The sequence below is a fragment of the Prorops nasuta genome, unplaced genomic scaffold (assembly GCF_024137725.1).
Source record: "Prorops nasuta isolate Cenicafe-Biocafe unplaced genomic scaffold, Cenicafe_Pnas_1.2 PNAS00031, whole genome shotgun sequence".
In the NCBI taxonomy this organism is placed as follows: Eukaryota; Metazoa; Arthropoda; class Insecta; order Hymenoptera; family Bethylidae; genus Prorops; species Prorops nasuta.
Window position 1 is genome coordinate 815,923 of NW_027116828.1, and position 16,604 is coordinate 832,526.

General features: G+C 31.5%; 1 pseudogene; it reads left to right on the plus strand.

Annotated features, from left to right (window-relative positions):
• Positions 1-13,314: 13,314 nt before the first annotated feature.
• On the plus strand, positions 13,315-14,470 carry LOC136782965 (general transcription and DNA repair factor IIH helicase/translocase subunit XPB-like; annotated as a pseudogene).
• The last annotated feature ends 2,134 nt before the right edge of the window (positions 14,471-16,604 follow it).

The window sequence follows — 16,604 nt, forward strand, 5'->3', positions numbered from 1 at the left end:
GAAAGTTGTACATAGCTTTCAAAACGCTTTACGATAAAAATAGTACAATCTTTTCATGTAAACTAAACACTTTTACTGATAAATTAAAAAAATTTATTGTACTGCTTCTAATCCAAAGTAACAGTCGGTGGTCAAACTATACCATAGATATTATAAAGTATGATCATATCCTTCAGGGCTTTTAGTATAAAGAAAATAGAAAAAACAATTATACGGGGTCTAGATATTTAAATTATTTATAGGCGTAAAAAAAGCGGTACATTATTCTGTAATTTTATGATTTTCAACAGGTGATATAAAGTGCTAATCTTCATTGCTATATTAATAAATAATGCGTAAAAATGAATAAATGCAAAACTTTCAAATCAATTTGAGGTACACCGTTTTGAAAGTATTATGCATGATATTTATCGTAATAATTTCGTTTCAGATGGAGTAATGCAAATAATTAAAACATATTTAATAACATTTTTTCAATTAAGAAGAGGAACGTACTATAATAGACCAAAAAAAATAAACAACTCATTCAATAAATGGTTGTCTACAGCATGGTCAAATCTAGAACAATATTTAATTCTAGATAGAAATGATTTGCAAGTTAAGCAACAAATTGCCGAGTTTTTGCAACAATCAATAAATCATACACAAGAACAGATTTCACATATAATTGATGAAGAAAATAGTGAGTATAGTTATTATATTTACCTTTTCGTCTCTCTCTTTCACTCACTATTACTCCTTTCTGTTAACGATAAATCCAAATCCAGGATTAGAAACGTTCAATTTAAATTATTTAAAATGAGACTAAATTGGAATCATCTCCAGACAAATAGGACACATACATATATATTTGTTGAATAATACTTTTACTTGAAATAACACTGGTATTTATGAAATAATAGAATTTGAATGTCCGTACGAATCGATTTTACAATAAGAAATTGCAGAAGAAACTGTTTTCGTCTGATATCATGAGCAGTTAATTTATTATGATAGGAAGGCATCCAAGAATCAGAAACGTGTTATTAAATTTATCAATAATAATTTTGATATCGTAATAACTTCTCTTGAAATGAATTACTAAATTCAACAAATATAGACTTAACAAACCTATATTTGTTCTAAGATAACTGTTTTCGCATTGATCACAGATCGCAATGCTTTCATGCTCCTTAGAATCAAATAAAATCTGAAGGCTGTTCCAATTACAAACTCCTAGATCATATTATGTAGTTCATAATGAGATAGCCCGTTAGAAACCACGTGAATTTTTTCTTCCTCCTAAAGACACTCGTTATTTCCTATTTTCACTTTTCATCTTTCTCAATAACATTACTATTGCGAACATTTATAACGTTGGTTGTGTTAAACAAGCACACAATTATAAAAAATATACTTTCTAAAATGATGAAACAATTTGGTCATTTGTGCATCGGTATGTAAATTATAAATACTCTGAGATCTACTTACTGATATGCTTCTGCGCTTTTCTTACATTAACTCTTCATAAATCTAATTTCTACCGATCAAAAAATATATATACGTTGCTTCTTTACGCACTTCCAAACATTCTTACTTGGGAGCGACTAGTATACAATGACCGGCATCTATGGTGTCCATCGATGCATTTAGGAATCGCCTTTTGGAGCCCCTCACCATCAGTAACTCAAGACGGAAAGCGCGAGTTAGCATACATTTGAGATTAAAACCAATTTGAATAATAAAATTAAAAATGTTTAATCCAAAATGTGTGCTTACTCGCACTTCTCTGTCTAGGGATAATGATAATGAGGGGCCCCAAAAGGCGGTTCCTACATGTATCAAGTGCACCATATATGTCGGTCATTGTACAAAGATTATATATAACTGTAAAAAAATATCTTTATGTTTAGGTAACGAGTATAATGAAAGCATACACGAAGAAAATGACGTAAATAATTACATGCTTGAGCAAGAGCTACCTCAAACCGTAGATTTTGATAGTTGCGAGGAGGATTTATAAAATATAAAGTTTTGTATTGTTACATTTTTCATATATTTTATTTATTTTTACATTCAATAAAACTTTTTAACATTAAATGTAATTAATTATTTATTATAGCGTAATTATTATTTTGCGAGTGTCTTATTTCATTTACTTATAGCATACGCCTAGCTTTTACCATGACCCTGAGAATTTATTAGAACACAAATAAAGAATGAAATTATTAAAGGATTTCGCAGCTTCATTATTAGACGATAAATTCTTTGAAGTTATATTTTGCTTTCTGAATCATAGGACGTAATATATGAAACACTTCATTTATCCTTAAATATTGTTTATTTTTCTTCTTCTTTACGAGTCTAAAGACAAATTTAAAGTGCAGGTAGCTTTGCTTATTAGGAAAACTAAGTATTTCAGGAAATAATAAACAATACATGTGCTTATAGTAGTTGTAAACATTAGTTGAATAGCATATAATGTTTTGACTTTGGGAGTCGTAGTGCCAAGCATACGAAGGTCACTTAAATATTTATTTTAAAAGGGAGTCTATATTTGTCAGTACATACTACTTTAGATTATCTAAAGATATTTCCAAAAATGCTTGAAAATATACCATTTAATCAGGCGTTCCCGAGTTCATTATTTTCGAAATTAGAGCGATAGATGATAGAATAAGCGTGGAAGAATGTATGTGAGGGTAGCGCACACATAATTTTACCCAAATCCACACCGATATGCAGATTTAAATTTAAATATTTGATCACGGTTATAGAATAATGACGCTATCTGATGCACTTTATACATTTTGCAACTATCCTCCTCAAATATTATTTTTCAAGGTAAAAGGGCCGTTGTAATTTGGAAAGTATTCTTCAATGAATATAAACATTTGAAGGAACATGAATCATCTCATTCGCTTACTGACATTCGACCTTGTACCATCTTCATTTTCTCCATTCCTTGGTGACCTAACTTCCTGGAGACTAAGGGTCTGTAAAACTTGGGTATGTCCTTGTTTCTTTTTTTAAAAATCTCCTATCGTATAAATACCTTAAATCCAAGTGCTGGTCAACTTCTATTCTAGGTAAATGAAAGTTCTTATAATGTATCTTATCTTCCAATATCCATTCACTAACAGCCTTACTTTTGTACTCATATATAGCCACACAAAGGTTACCATAGTGAGAGTCTGGATCATTTTTCCTATGACACGTAAACAATTTTCCATAATTATAAGCACACGCTATTCTTCCACTATATGCATCACTGATGTTCAACGGTTGATCTAAAGGCTGTTATTGTAAGCTTTAATATTGTTTATTTTATTTGACAATTAAATAAAAATATAAATATTTCATACGAGCAATATCGACAGTTGATTCCTGATCTTTTCCTATCAATCCCCATTTACACCATTCATAGTTTAGCTTTCCTTTTGTATCAATTCCAGAAACGAATCATGCTGTATGCTACAGGCAGTGACCACAATATATGGTGCGAGACAGGCTGGATAAATTGAAGGACCACTAAGATGCCCTCCTGCTGGAGCTGCGTATATAACCTGTTTTTAATTAAACTAACTTTAATTTACAATAATAGGAATCAAAATACTATCATGCATCATTATTATTTTATAAAGAAATAACTTTGTTATACAGCAATCGCTTACACATTTACTATTATAACATTACGTAACAATTATTGAAATGTCTAGGCCACATAAATATGCTTCTTAAATTAATGCTGTTTCATTCATTGGTCTATAAGGATTTCATTCCTGTATTGAAACTCATCGAAACTGGATTTAACCTGTAACAAATATAAAATAACCACAAAGTATATTTCCCTAAAAATATATAATAACTTTCACGTTTTGTTATTAGTTAATACTCATCTGATATATTTTTCTTCTTTGCTATTTATGTAATCCTTTCCTTCTTTTCCGTAATTCCTTTTTCGAAATTAGTAATTTTGTTTACTATATAAAAGGAAGGTTAACTGAGCCATTTAACAGCTACGGACAGACCCCTTAGATATCCTTTCACCACTCTTATTTCTACTTCCCCTCGCCTGGTGCCAGATTATTGGGCCGAAGTGTAACTGCTACTTCGCAAGACTGCCAACTCAAATTGATCATTTTCAGGTTTTCTGTTGCTTTGTTGGGAATCCTACTTTCCATATTATAACGGCCCTTAACTAAAGAGTATACACACTTTTTGAACACCCAGTATCATGTGTATACTTTTCTCTTGACCTGAATATAGCATTTTTTCGGCCATAATACCTTTCGGCCATAATACTTTTCGGCCATAATACCTTTTGGCCATAATACTGTTCGGCCATATGGGATACTACCTAAAATATTGATTATTTAAATGGAAAAATAAATTTGAAAAATAGGATTTCTCGCTAAATGCCGAAACGATCCGACTTTTCCAGACCTGATTCTGTGGAGCGACGAGTCAACATTCACCCCGAATGGAATGTTCAACTCGAGGAACCATGTTTTATGGCGTGAGGAAAATCCGCAGGTGCCTTCCAATATCGATGGTCGGTAAACGTATGGGCTGGCCTCCTTGGAGATAAAATCGTAAGCAGAAAACCCTTTTAAATTGAGAAGTTGAAAATTGTATGTTTTTAAAAATTTCAGATTGGTCTCGTTTTCTTTCCGCCGAGACTCGATGGTCTGCATTACGCAGAATTTTTAAGAGAAGAGTTAGGCCCATTACTGGAAGATGTGCCCTTAAACATGCGGAATAAAATTTTTTTCCAGCATGATGGAGCACCGGCACATTATTCTGCGAATGTGCGTTTCGCGCTAAACCTGATCTTTCCAGGTAGGTGGATTGGTCGAGGTGGTCCTATCGCATGGCCACCGAGATCACCGGATCTGAACCCTCTTGACTATTTTCCGTGGGGTCACGTCAAGAATTTAGTCGAGAATTGTCGTGAAGGCACCGAGGAAGAGGTACGGCACTCAATTTTAGCGGCCTTTCGTACCATCACACCAAATTTGGTACAGCGAGCAACGCGCGACATTGTCCGCAGATCGCAAATATGCGTGACACAGCGGGGTAGGCAGTTTGAGCAACTGCTGAATTAAATGGTTAATGTGGATTAGGCCTCCTGGGGAAACCACTATAAAAAAAACGCACCGCACTATCTACCGCCAGGTGGTGAGGAAATGATAGTTTTTAAATCAACCAAAAAGCCTCGCGTTAAACTTGTGCATTTCATCGAACTGAAAATTGTAACATCAATGTCGAGTTTGGGCTTATTTTTATAATAAAAATCCGTTAATTTCATTATTAATAATTATGAGAATATCCAATCAATGCAGTTCTCAATCGGATTTTTTAAACGTGTTGACGTTTTCTTTGTTTTTGTGACGCTTAGCCTATTGTTTATCAGCACACACTCATCCACATCGTCGCTCGGCAAAAAAAATTTAATTACTAATTACTCCAAAACCGTAGGAGACAGAAAAAAAATTTTCTCGAATTTTCTTCTTAAATTCACACCCTCTTTTCCAGGTTTTCCGGGTTGGCAACCTTTAATCACAAACCCTGTATATGTTTCAGGAACCTAACAACCTACTCACCACTCTACCGTCATTCCATGAAAAGTTTATATCTTATTGTTGATGAGTACTTTAAGCAAAGATTATGTGTACCATTTTTGTAGAAAAGAGAAGCGTATTCCTTTTTATAAAATTACCGTATTTTTATCATTTGGAAAATGAGATAAAGACAACAACATGTAATTTACATTCACTTTGGTTTATTTTTGAAATTAAATAATATACAAATTGAATATTTAAAGAATTCAATATTTGACACATGCAACGTTATTACATACTTCCATCGCTATTAATCAATATTACGGATCAAATAACTTTACTGCATAATGAAAACTAGGCTGCTTTTTAGTGTACCGTGATCTCTCATTCTGTATACATCATCGCCTGAATAATTTTAATAGTGATATAATATGGATAAATATGTACAAGGAGGAGAAGAGTTTGTAAGTAATACTTTTTTATTCAATCGAAATTTGTTGTGTTCTTTTCTTAATTTTTTTTCTTTTTGCATCAATTATAAAAAATTTTTTTGATCGATTTATGTAGAATTTTTTATATATTTTTCAGCGGCTGCAATAACGGCACAACTCAAAAATACACAAATTTGAGAAAACCCTCTCTAACGATTATACCTGATAGAAGCTATCATTATAATGTCCTAATATTACAAAATATAAAATATTACGTTGCGCTATTATTGTAAGAAGTAATCAATATAATGGTAAGACATATTAGATATAATTGTTAGACATGGTTTACTCTAATTTGTATATTTTGGAGTTGTGCCGATATTGCAGTCAGTGAGTGATATATATATATATATATATATATATTATTTGCATAAAAATACTAAAAATTCGATTATTAATTACAATGTGAATTATTTTAGGACATAGCTGCAGGCCTTAAAAATGATTGGATTTATGATAAGATGCAAAAAACAGAGAATAAGAAAACTAATCATGACGAACCAAATTCATTCAAAAATTATGAAAGTTGTTGGAGAAATACAAGGGTAAGATTATATATATATATTCATTTTATTTTATAGAATTTTCTTAAACAATTATTATATTTCATATTTAAAACATTTTTGTTCCAGTACGACAGAGAGGTCAGAGAGCAACGAAAAAAGGTTAATTTAGATGTAAAAAAAAATCGCAAAAAAAAAACAGAAAGGCCTGTCACTCCAGAAGGTTGTTATATGAAAGTATATTAAACTAACATTTGAACGTCATGTATTAATAATTTTAAGTTTTAATATTTTTATAGGTATCTGGACCATTAATTTTGATACTGCTTCGTCTGACGAGTGACGGCTATCAAAAATCCGCATGCAGTTATACATCGAGAAAAATGTTTTTTCTTTTCTTAGTAGCTCTTAATAGTAATTATTATATTTTTGTTGAAAATATTAATATTCACATAAGTTTTTTAAAAGTATTGGTATGAAAATTATATTAATAACTCTATAATTAATTATATCAAATACATATATATTTTTATTTGAAACAATGTAAATCTGAAATATAGAAAATGTCATATTATTAAAGCATAAATTCTATATAATATAAATATATTTAAACATATACTCAGAAAAGAAAAACAAATTTCTATTTCTTTAAAATAATTGTAATGATAGTTAGGCTGCGTTTTTCATACATTTCCCAGTGATTTCCCCTCCACTTAGCCCTGCAGCCGCTGAAATTTTTATATTCTCCAGATAATTCGTGCCTCCATGGTATTAATAAGTCCGATGATTGATTATTTTTATTAAAAAGTTATTCATTTATGGGTTCATTGGGCTCATCTGCATCTAGCTCATCTTCACCATTTACGGGATGTAATGTTAAGGTTGTCCTCACCTTCTTTTCATTATTCTTATATAAGTTTTTAGATTTCATTAAGGCAATGTGTTTCTCAGTAATATTCATATTTATAGCTTTAATTTTCTTGGCTTTCATGACACATTTTACAACGCAAGCTGCATTTAAAGAATTTATTGAAAGTCTATTGCGCTTTCTTGACTTTAAGTCACTTAATGTTGAAAAAGTTCTTTCTGCATCAGCTTTCAAATGTGGAAGGCATCTTATAGCTGATAAAAGTTTTACGAGATTTGGGTAATTAATTTTTCCAATATCATTAGGTTTTAATATTTTCTTCCACATTTCATCAAAACTGAGTTTTGACCAATTATTTTTTCCTCGTCTGTTGTATTATTATATATCAAAATCCATTCTAATTTAAGATTTTCTTCATTACAATCTATCAAAGCGTTTGCAATAAAACAAATGTCTAAGAAAGATTCTTCTCTGTTATTTTGTAATAAAGCGTTATCTGCTTTCAAAACTTGTATTTTTCTTAAAAATTCATTATTAATTGGAAATCTTTTATTAATTTCTAAAGCTGCTGTTACATAAAATTGTAAACAGTGCTTTCTTACGTTAAGTGTAATACCTTTTCGTCCTTCTTTTTCTAGTTCTGTGACATATTTTTCACATTCTGGTCCTAAATAGATTTTATCTATTGGTTTAAAATTATTTGTATCTGTTAGTCTTACGCTTTCTGTAATGTAATTGATTAATGGTGCTTTTAAATAGTTAATACATATATTTTTCAAAAGCTCAACAGATTTATGTTGCAATAAATGCACTCTGGTTTCAAAAGACTGGAAAAATGCATTAAATGAGTTAAATAGATTTAACACGTATTTTAGAAATAGAAAATAACATTTAGTATCCACATTTTAAACTATGGATAATAAATTTTCAGCAATTTTATTTTTTTCATAAACAACCATTTCGCGTAAAAATTTGTCAATTGAATTCCAGGACGTTAGAATTCTTTCGATGCATTGATATCGGCAAAGCCAACGTGTATCGCTCAATTTTAAAATTTTATAAGGTTTTTCTTGAAAAACTTCGCATAATTCTTCGTAAATAGCCGAACGTTTTGGACTATTATTTATGTAAGTTGAAATTTTTCTAATAAAATCTTCACAAAAATCGGGTATCTTTGAGCATGCAGCATTTGCCCCTAATGCGGATGTGTGACAGATACATGGAAAAACGATGATATTTTTGCATTCCTCTAATATCTTTGTTTTAAAGCTTGAATTTTTACCTGTCATAACCGATGCATTATCACAGGCTAGTCCAATTATATTGGAAAAAGGAATTTCCATTTTAATCATTTCTTTCTTAAAATGATTAAATGAGTTTTCTGCATCACAGTTTTTGGCATCAACATTAATCAATTTCAATAATCTGCATTGAACATTAAGCATTGTAACCGTCGACGTATCGAACCAAAAATGTCATCCTCTTTTTATTGCAAATGTCGCTGGTTTCATCAATGTATATTGAAAATTTGTTTTCTTTGATAATTTCAACTATGCTCTCGGTTTCAGTTGGACATAAAACATTTGAAATTATACTTGTGCATTTAGTACGACTAAGTTACATGGTTTGCAATACGTTATTATCTATTCCGATCTCTTGAAATAAATTTAAAATATCTTTAGCTGCAGCATAGGGTATATTTTTTTCGTTAATTAATGTTGCAAATCTAATTTCAGCTGATTTTTTTCTGTGGTCGAAAGAAGAACTGCGCTGCAGATTTAAGTTTTCATCATTATGCATGTTATATTCTCTAATTTTCTCAATATGCTTAGCTGATGCAGCATGTTGATTTATATGTATTAGACCACTTACACCAGTGAAATCGCAGGCTATGCAATAATAATAATTGTCATTTCTTGGTATATTGCGTAACCATAACTTGATCTCAGGCTTTTCTAACCAAATTAGGAAAAACTTTTGACGAGTTTCTTTACATTTTTCATTATTTATTATCGAATTATTATCACACGAATTTGTGATTTCAATTAATTTAGCAATCGGCTTATGCTTATGCAGCGAAATAGGTTTTTCATCACATGAAAATTTTATTTCACATTTGGTACAAAAATAAGAGAATACATCGCCTGGAAAATTTTTTACAAAATCTTTATATCGTGGGTCCAACAACCATGAAAAACAAAATTTTCTTTTTGTTTTCTGCTTTTTATTTTGAGAATACATTTTTAATTTAATCTAAAAGTATTTAAATATTATAAATAGTACAATAATTTAATATTTAAAACGTTCAAAAAATTCACAAATAAAATATTAATAGGTAAGCTGTTAAATTTATGTATAGCGCTCAAATGAGTTCTTCGGAATAAAATAATCGAGCTGCTTTTAATTAATTTAGCCTTCAAATGAGTATTTTCCCGCGCGCGTAAGAAACTCAAATCTACGTTTTTAAATTAACGTGATAATTTAATCAATATAATAATTAATTCAGCGCTCAAATTAGCACTTTTTCGTAAGATAATCAGAGCTGCTATAAAATAAATTTATTTTGGGAATAATCCTGTGTGGTCTTGATAGTAATCTAAAAATAAAAAACCTTAATTAATATAGGTGTTATTGTAATTTATTCATTGCGAAATTACAATTAAAAAATGATAATTGTGAGAAAATTATTCCAAACGTGACATAATTACGGACATTTTTAGTGATACTATTATTAAATCATTAAAACTTTTAATTAACTCTAAAATTAACTTAATTATGCTGCGTTTAGACTTATTTTAATCGTAAAAATATGTACAATTCAAAAATATAAATATTTAATTTGTTAAGCGAAAGTTGCAAAAGTTTCAATCTTAGCTTATATTTTGTCTAGAAAGTGCTAATGTTTTGAATGTTATTATGGCAATCGCACTTGAAACTGCCGATCAACCTTCAAACAATTCATAGGTTCAAGTGGATGTTTTCTTTTTTAGTATTTTAATTTAAAGATTATTAGCATTTTTGGCTTTATAATGCGACCAAAACATTCTTCCTCTTTAAGAAATACTACTGTAATCGATAATCTTTAATTTCAAATAATTTTTTAACTAAAGGTGCTAGGAAACAAGTTTTTGCAACTTTTTTATTTAAATTTTTGTACCCTGTCCGATTGCATTGGCATTACCATCGTTGATGGGACAACCTGTATACAAGGTGTAACAATGATGTCCTGCAAACAAATTTAAAACTTGGCCGTACATCATTATTACACCCTGTATAGCTGTCCTATATTTGCAAATCAAAAATACCATTTTCAAGTATTAGAAAGATCATAGAAATATCTTACATATTCGTCTTGTTCGTGACCCAAAGCAAGACTGCCTGAAAGACGAATGTAAGATCTTACTAAGATCTTACGATTATATTTCAAGTCAAAATTAAGATGTTTCTAAGATCGATTTTTTTTACGCGGGCCCGCGTAAAAAAATTTGGACTTGCAAAGCGCTTGGGTTCGGCTGGAAAAATCCTCGAAAGATCTTGGAAAGGTCTTTCCAGTGTATTGGAAAGTAGCTTGCTCTGTCCCCCCAGCAAGACAAGTTCCGAGCTCTTGGCAAGCGCTTTCCAAAACGATTCGAAATTTGAGAAAGTAGAAAGAATAGGTTATAATTAATTTGTTTATTTATTTATTTTCATATATTTGTTATTATGATTATCGATTAATACAGATATTAATTAATTTTACTGCATGAAATTTTTTTTCCGCGGTGGGACTTGAACTTGGAACCAGAGTTGCCAGAATCAAGCTTTTTTGCAACAGAAACAGTTGAACAGGGAGGGCAAGCACACAAAGCCGTAAGCCCCTATGAGTGTGAAGTGGCTACTGCGCCAGTCAAGAGGAGAAGGTAGAGGCTACTCACACTACTTCAGGCCACATCGGTGTGATTGGCTTTCTGCTGAGGAGGATGGGATACCCACACTAATTCTAGGGTCTATCCATGTGATATGACGTAGCAGTGACGTAGGTTTGCTGCTGACGGATTCACTCACACTGATGCAGAATATCCGTGAGATAATGAAGTCGGTATGTCGGTAACAGTTTCTTTCGGGTAAAGTAAAGATCGGTAAAGTAGGTTGCGTATAATGCTATGTTGTTATTGTAACCTATTTTCAAAGGATAAGGTGATTGTTGACTTAATTAAGGTGCTGTCATATTACTGTGCTTGGGTTTCAAAGGATGGACAAAACAAGGAGTCAATAGCATCAGATAAGTGTAATAGCATTGTGTACATTATACGTCATTATAATAGTTCATGGTACTTTGTGTTAATTTCTTTTGCAGATTACGGTGAGCATCATTGTTGTGGTCGGTGCCAAGTTTGGGAGAAGCAGGTGCTTTCATGAAGGAGGAAGATCTTCATCAGGATGTGTAAACTGGAGACATTAGAGAGCAGCGTTTATATGCTTCAGATAAGTGTAACAGAGCATTGTTCATTATATGTTATTATAATACTTTGTGGTGCTTTGTGTTAATTTCTTTTGCAGATTACGCTGGGCATTATTGCCATATCAGAGCCAGTTTGTCGAACAGAGCTTATCCATAAGGTAATAAAAAATAATGTTGGCAACTTTTGTGCATATATAAAATAATACATTTTATTTCTTTTAGTATAAGAGCTAATTGGATATTCCTCATGTGCAGCCGTCACTGTAGAATTCAAACAGACGATATAAATTAATATCTCAAAACACTAAACACAAATGGTATATACCGAAGGTATTTTTGATTTTAATAAAATATTTACATTGTCATATGGTAAAGTATGTCGAGCTCCTTAAACTGCTTAAAATGCATACATATAAAAATGAATGATTTATTTACTTATTCTTTAATTCACACAGGTGAAGCTTGCATCAAATCACAACAAGCACTTTGTTCAGTCTCCCTCTCTATCCAGATGTACTTGAAAGGTAATTGAAAGACCCTGTTGCTCAAAAATGCACATTATGGAAGATTGTAGATGAAAGAGAGAATGATAATGTTAATGCACCCACTATCAACTCATAAAATAACCATAAACATTTCCAAGTAAGTACATTGTAAAAAAAATTGTTTAATTAAAACAATGCTGTATACATAAGGTATATCGTTTCATGGTTTACAGATTGGTGCAAAAACAGAGCCAAATGCTCTGACAGTTCCTGTGGAAAAATGCAAGCACCAGAAGGTACTGCCGAATTAACAGAGGAATCAGCTACAGTCCCAAGGGGGAGAATAATAGTTTTTACAACAAAATGGACAGAGATGATGAAGAAATCGAGCAAGTTTAGTTTCGAAGCAAATCAAGAGAAGACTGAAGCAATCCACGAAAGAGATGTATTGGACTGAATCATCATTTACCAGCATAGTATTGTTTTCCAAATGATACTATTAATCCTGACATGAATGTTTATTTAAAACCTTCAACAATTTTTAGACCTTGTCAGGAGATGAAGTATTTCAGACAGATGATTGGCAATGATGGAAAATTGTAGTAAGAGTCACGGCTTAATGTACTGTAAGAAACAGAGCTTTGGCTTTATGCAACTCTGTAGTATCGTTTCAACAATGGAGACTGCAAATAAAAAATGCAGATTAAGCAAGACTAGATGAAATAGGGAGGATTGATCTTGTGTTACATCCACTCACAATAACCATAAACATTTCCAAGTAAGAACATTTTAAATAAATTGTTTAAGTGACAGAAAACTATATATATAAGGTAACGCTCTGCATGGTTTACAGATTGATGCAAAATCAGTGCCAAATGAAGCGACAGTTCCTGTGGAAAAATGCAAGCACCAGAAGGTACTACTGAATTAACAGAGGAATCAGCTACAGTCCCAAGGGGGAGAATAATACTCTTTACAATAAAATGGACAAAGATGATGAGGAAATCAAGAATGCTAGTTTGGAGGCAAATCCAGAGAAGACTGAAGGAATCCACAAGAGAGATGTATTGAATTGAACCATCCTCTACCAGCATGGTATTATGTTCGAAATGATACTATTAATCCTGACATGAATGTTTACTTAAATTCATAAACAATTTTTAGGCTTTGTAAGGAGATAAAGAATTTCAGACAGATGATGGGCAATGATGGAAAATTGTTGTGAGAGTCACGGCTGGCTGAACAGTAAGGTGAATAAACATTATATTTATGATCCTACTAGGGTCAAAGTGAAAGAATATATAAAAATTTTCAAATCTTTAAATTCGATACCAAAGGTTATTACTATATTTATAAGTAAAGTAACAAAAACGTCTTTTGATTTACCATAGGCCAATATTCTTGTACAAATATCATCACTTGGTGAATCCCGAAGACAAGAAGCACAGCATTTGGAAAGAATTTTGCGAGCTAAGAAAGGTTGGCGCTTGGTTAGTAAAATTAATTTGAAAATGAAAAAAATACTTATTTTTCTTTCGTTTTATAGGAGCAATTGCTGCAGAATACGAGTCATTCTTTTATACATGGGTATCGCAGGATACTATAGAAATGAATTATTATAGAAAACGTCAAAGATTTTTATTCAATCAGGATTATGCTTATAGAGTTATTATACAAAGGTAGCTGAAATGGATAAGGTATTGTTTCTTATTACGAAGTTTTCAAAATAGTATTGCCCTGAAAAATGTGTTTTTAATTGTACTGAACTTTTAGGAGCAAGATTTCATGAATAAGATTAGAGAGAAACAAAGTCATTTACTACAACAAGTATTATCAGCAGGTGACAATGACGCCGATGAAGAACGAATTCCTGGAAAAGGGCTCAGATCTGTATAATAAATAAAGCATTAATATTTATTGATTTATATTTCAATATACGATATTTATTTCATATGTTCCATTACCGTTTATGCATTTCAGATCATACGAATAGCTGTTACCAAGACAAATTTCCGGAGCCGATGATGCCGTTTAGTATGAATATTAGAAATCTTTTATAATTCCTCAACAGCAAACAAGCATCTACTATTTATTAAATTAAGAGCCCTAAATTCTACAGTAATGCAAGCTTGCATTTAATTAATTTTACCGTGGTAAAGTTTAGATTCGATAGTAACAATTTTATAGATAGAAATACCTTATTAATATTATATTTTTTTACTATTTTTATTTATATTTTAATGAAAAAATTCAATATTAAAAACAAAACTTTTTATTATTCACTTTTTTTTAATATTTTTTTTAGACAAATGAAATATATTTCTTAAACCTTTTTAACAATAAAAATATATTTACTTCAACATTTTAAACAGTACAATTCTATTTAACTCGTCATTTTAAACAGTACAATTCTATTTAACTCGTCATTTTAAACAGTACAATTCTATTTAACTCGTCATTTTAAACAGTACAATTCTTTTTAACTCGCCATTTTAAATAGTACAATTCTATTTAACTCTCGTCATTTCTTTATCAACAAAAATAATTCTTTATTTTAACTATGTTCATTGTACCTATCGTATTCGTCCCTTCGATTTTCTCCTTGGGCACCTGGGGTTGCTGTAGCTCCTCTATTTCTGCTTCCTCGTCCTCTTCTAAATTGCTGCTCCTCCCATGATTGTTTCCTCCTTCTTTCAGCCCTTATTATTTGGCTGAAGTAGTAGGAAAATGAGGCCATCAATCGGCCTGAGAAGAGGAACATTTCTTCCTCCCTCACTCTTCTTCCGGCTCAGTGTGTCCGCCTAGCTCCTGGAACAAAAAATAAATTTTATTTTTAATCTCATTAAATTATAATGAGAATTAAAATTTTCTTTCGATATAATCACTTACTTCTAGCAGGCCTTCCTTCATAAACTTCTTCCAGATCTTCCTCTGCTAACTGCAAGGACTGCATTTCCACATCACCAGCATCATGTCCATCTTCCCACATTCTGTTTCTTCGGCGGAACATTTCATTTGCGGCGTCTGCGGCCGGCATTTCCGCAGAGACAGGGGGATTGATTTCCCCCTGTTCCTGTGGCTGTTCGGCCGCGGCAACGGCCGATTCTTCAACTCCATCTCCAACTGGGGCTGGGCCTGGACGGCCTGGTCCAATTGACAGATTCGCCAATGTAGGTGTTCCTGGTGGATGTGGAATATGTGGATGAGCATGGTGGGCTTGCCGGGGTTGTCCGCTTGGGCAGCCTACATGGCCTGCTCTAGTAGTGTCTCCTCTTCCTTTTGCAACAGCCACAAGTTTTGGAAAATCATTCTGGAAAAAAAATTAAATTATTTAAAGTAATTAATTTCCATAATGAATGAATTGGATAATTCAAACATTAGTAAATTTCACACAAATTTAAAACTTACATTAATTTTCTTATGTGCGTCCATCCTCTTCAATGGTTGCTAACGGTGTGAAAATAATCGCTGATATAAATAATCAGAATATAGTTTTTATTAATAATTAATTATCGGTGGAATCGATTACATTCGATTAATTCGATAATCAGTCGGTAACCAATTTTCAAATTTTTCAATATTGATTTCTTTGTTTTAAAACTGACAATTTGATTTGAAAAGAAGAGGTTCGATTGAATAATTGAAAATACAATTTTTTGCATTTTCCCCTCCGAGGTTACATTTATAATTAATTGTTAAAATAGCACACAATCTAATCGTTTTTGATTAACGTAAGCATTTCTTAAGCTATACTTTTAGAGATATATATATAAAAGAATAAAAATAATTATTTGTATAAAATTATATGTATATGTATAGGAAATTAAAACTTATTGGAATTGGATCCATTAGTCAAGATCATATAATAATATACAAGGATTCAAAAAAGCTCAGTGCTTGATCTAAAACAGGAGTTATAAAGATTAATGTGAGTAATGATTTTTCTTTACAAAATTAGTAAAGGAAAAACGAAAATTATATATTCGCTACGTGAACACCTACAGGGTCCATAAAGAGATGAAATAATAATAGACACAGCTTAGTCGGATTAGGACATGATTATAGAAATCATTTCAGAAATCTTAAATTTTTTATTATTTATAAAAATTGATGGCAAAGTCAGATTTCTTGGATTTTTCAAACCTACATTAAACGAAAAACATAAAATAGTTGAGTAGATTCTGAGAAATTGTAATTTCAAGATTGACAAAGTTCGCCCAATGCAAGTCTATTACTAATTGACTAGCCTGTGTGGCAATATATAATGGCAATG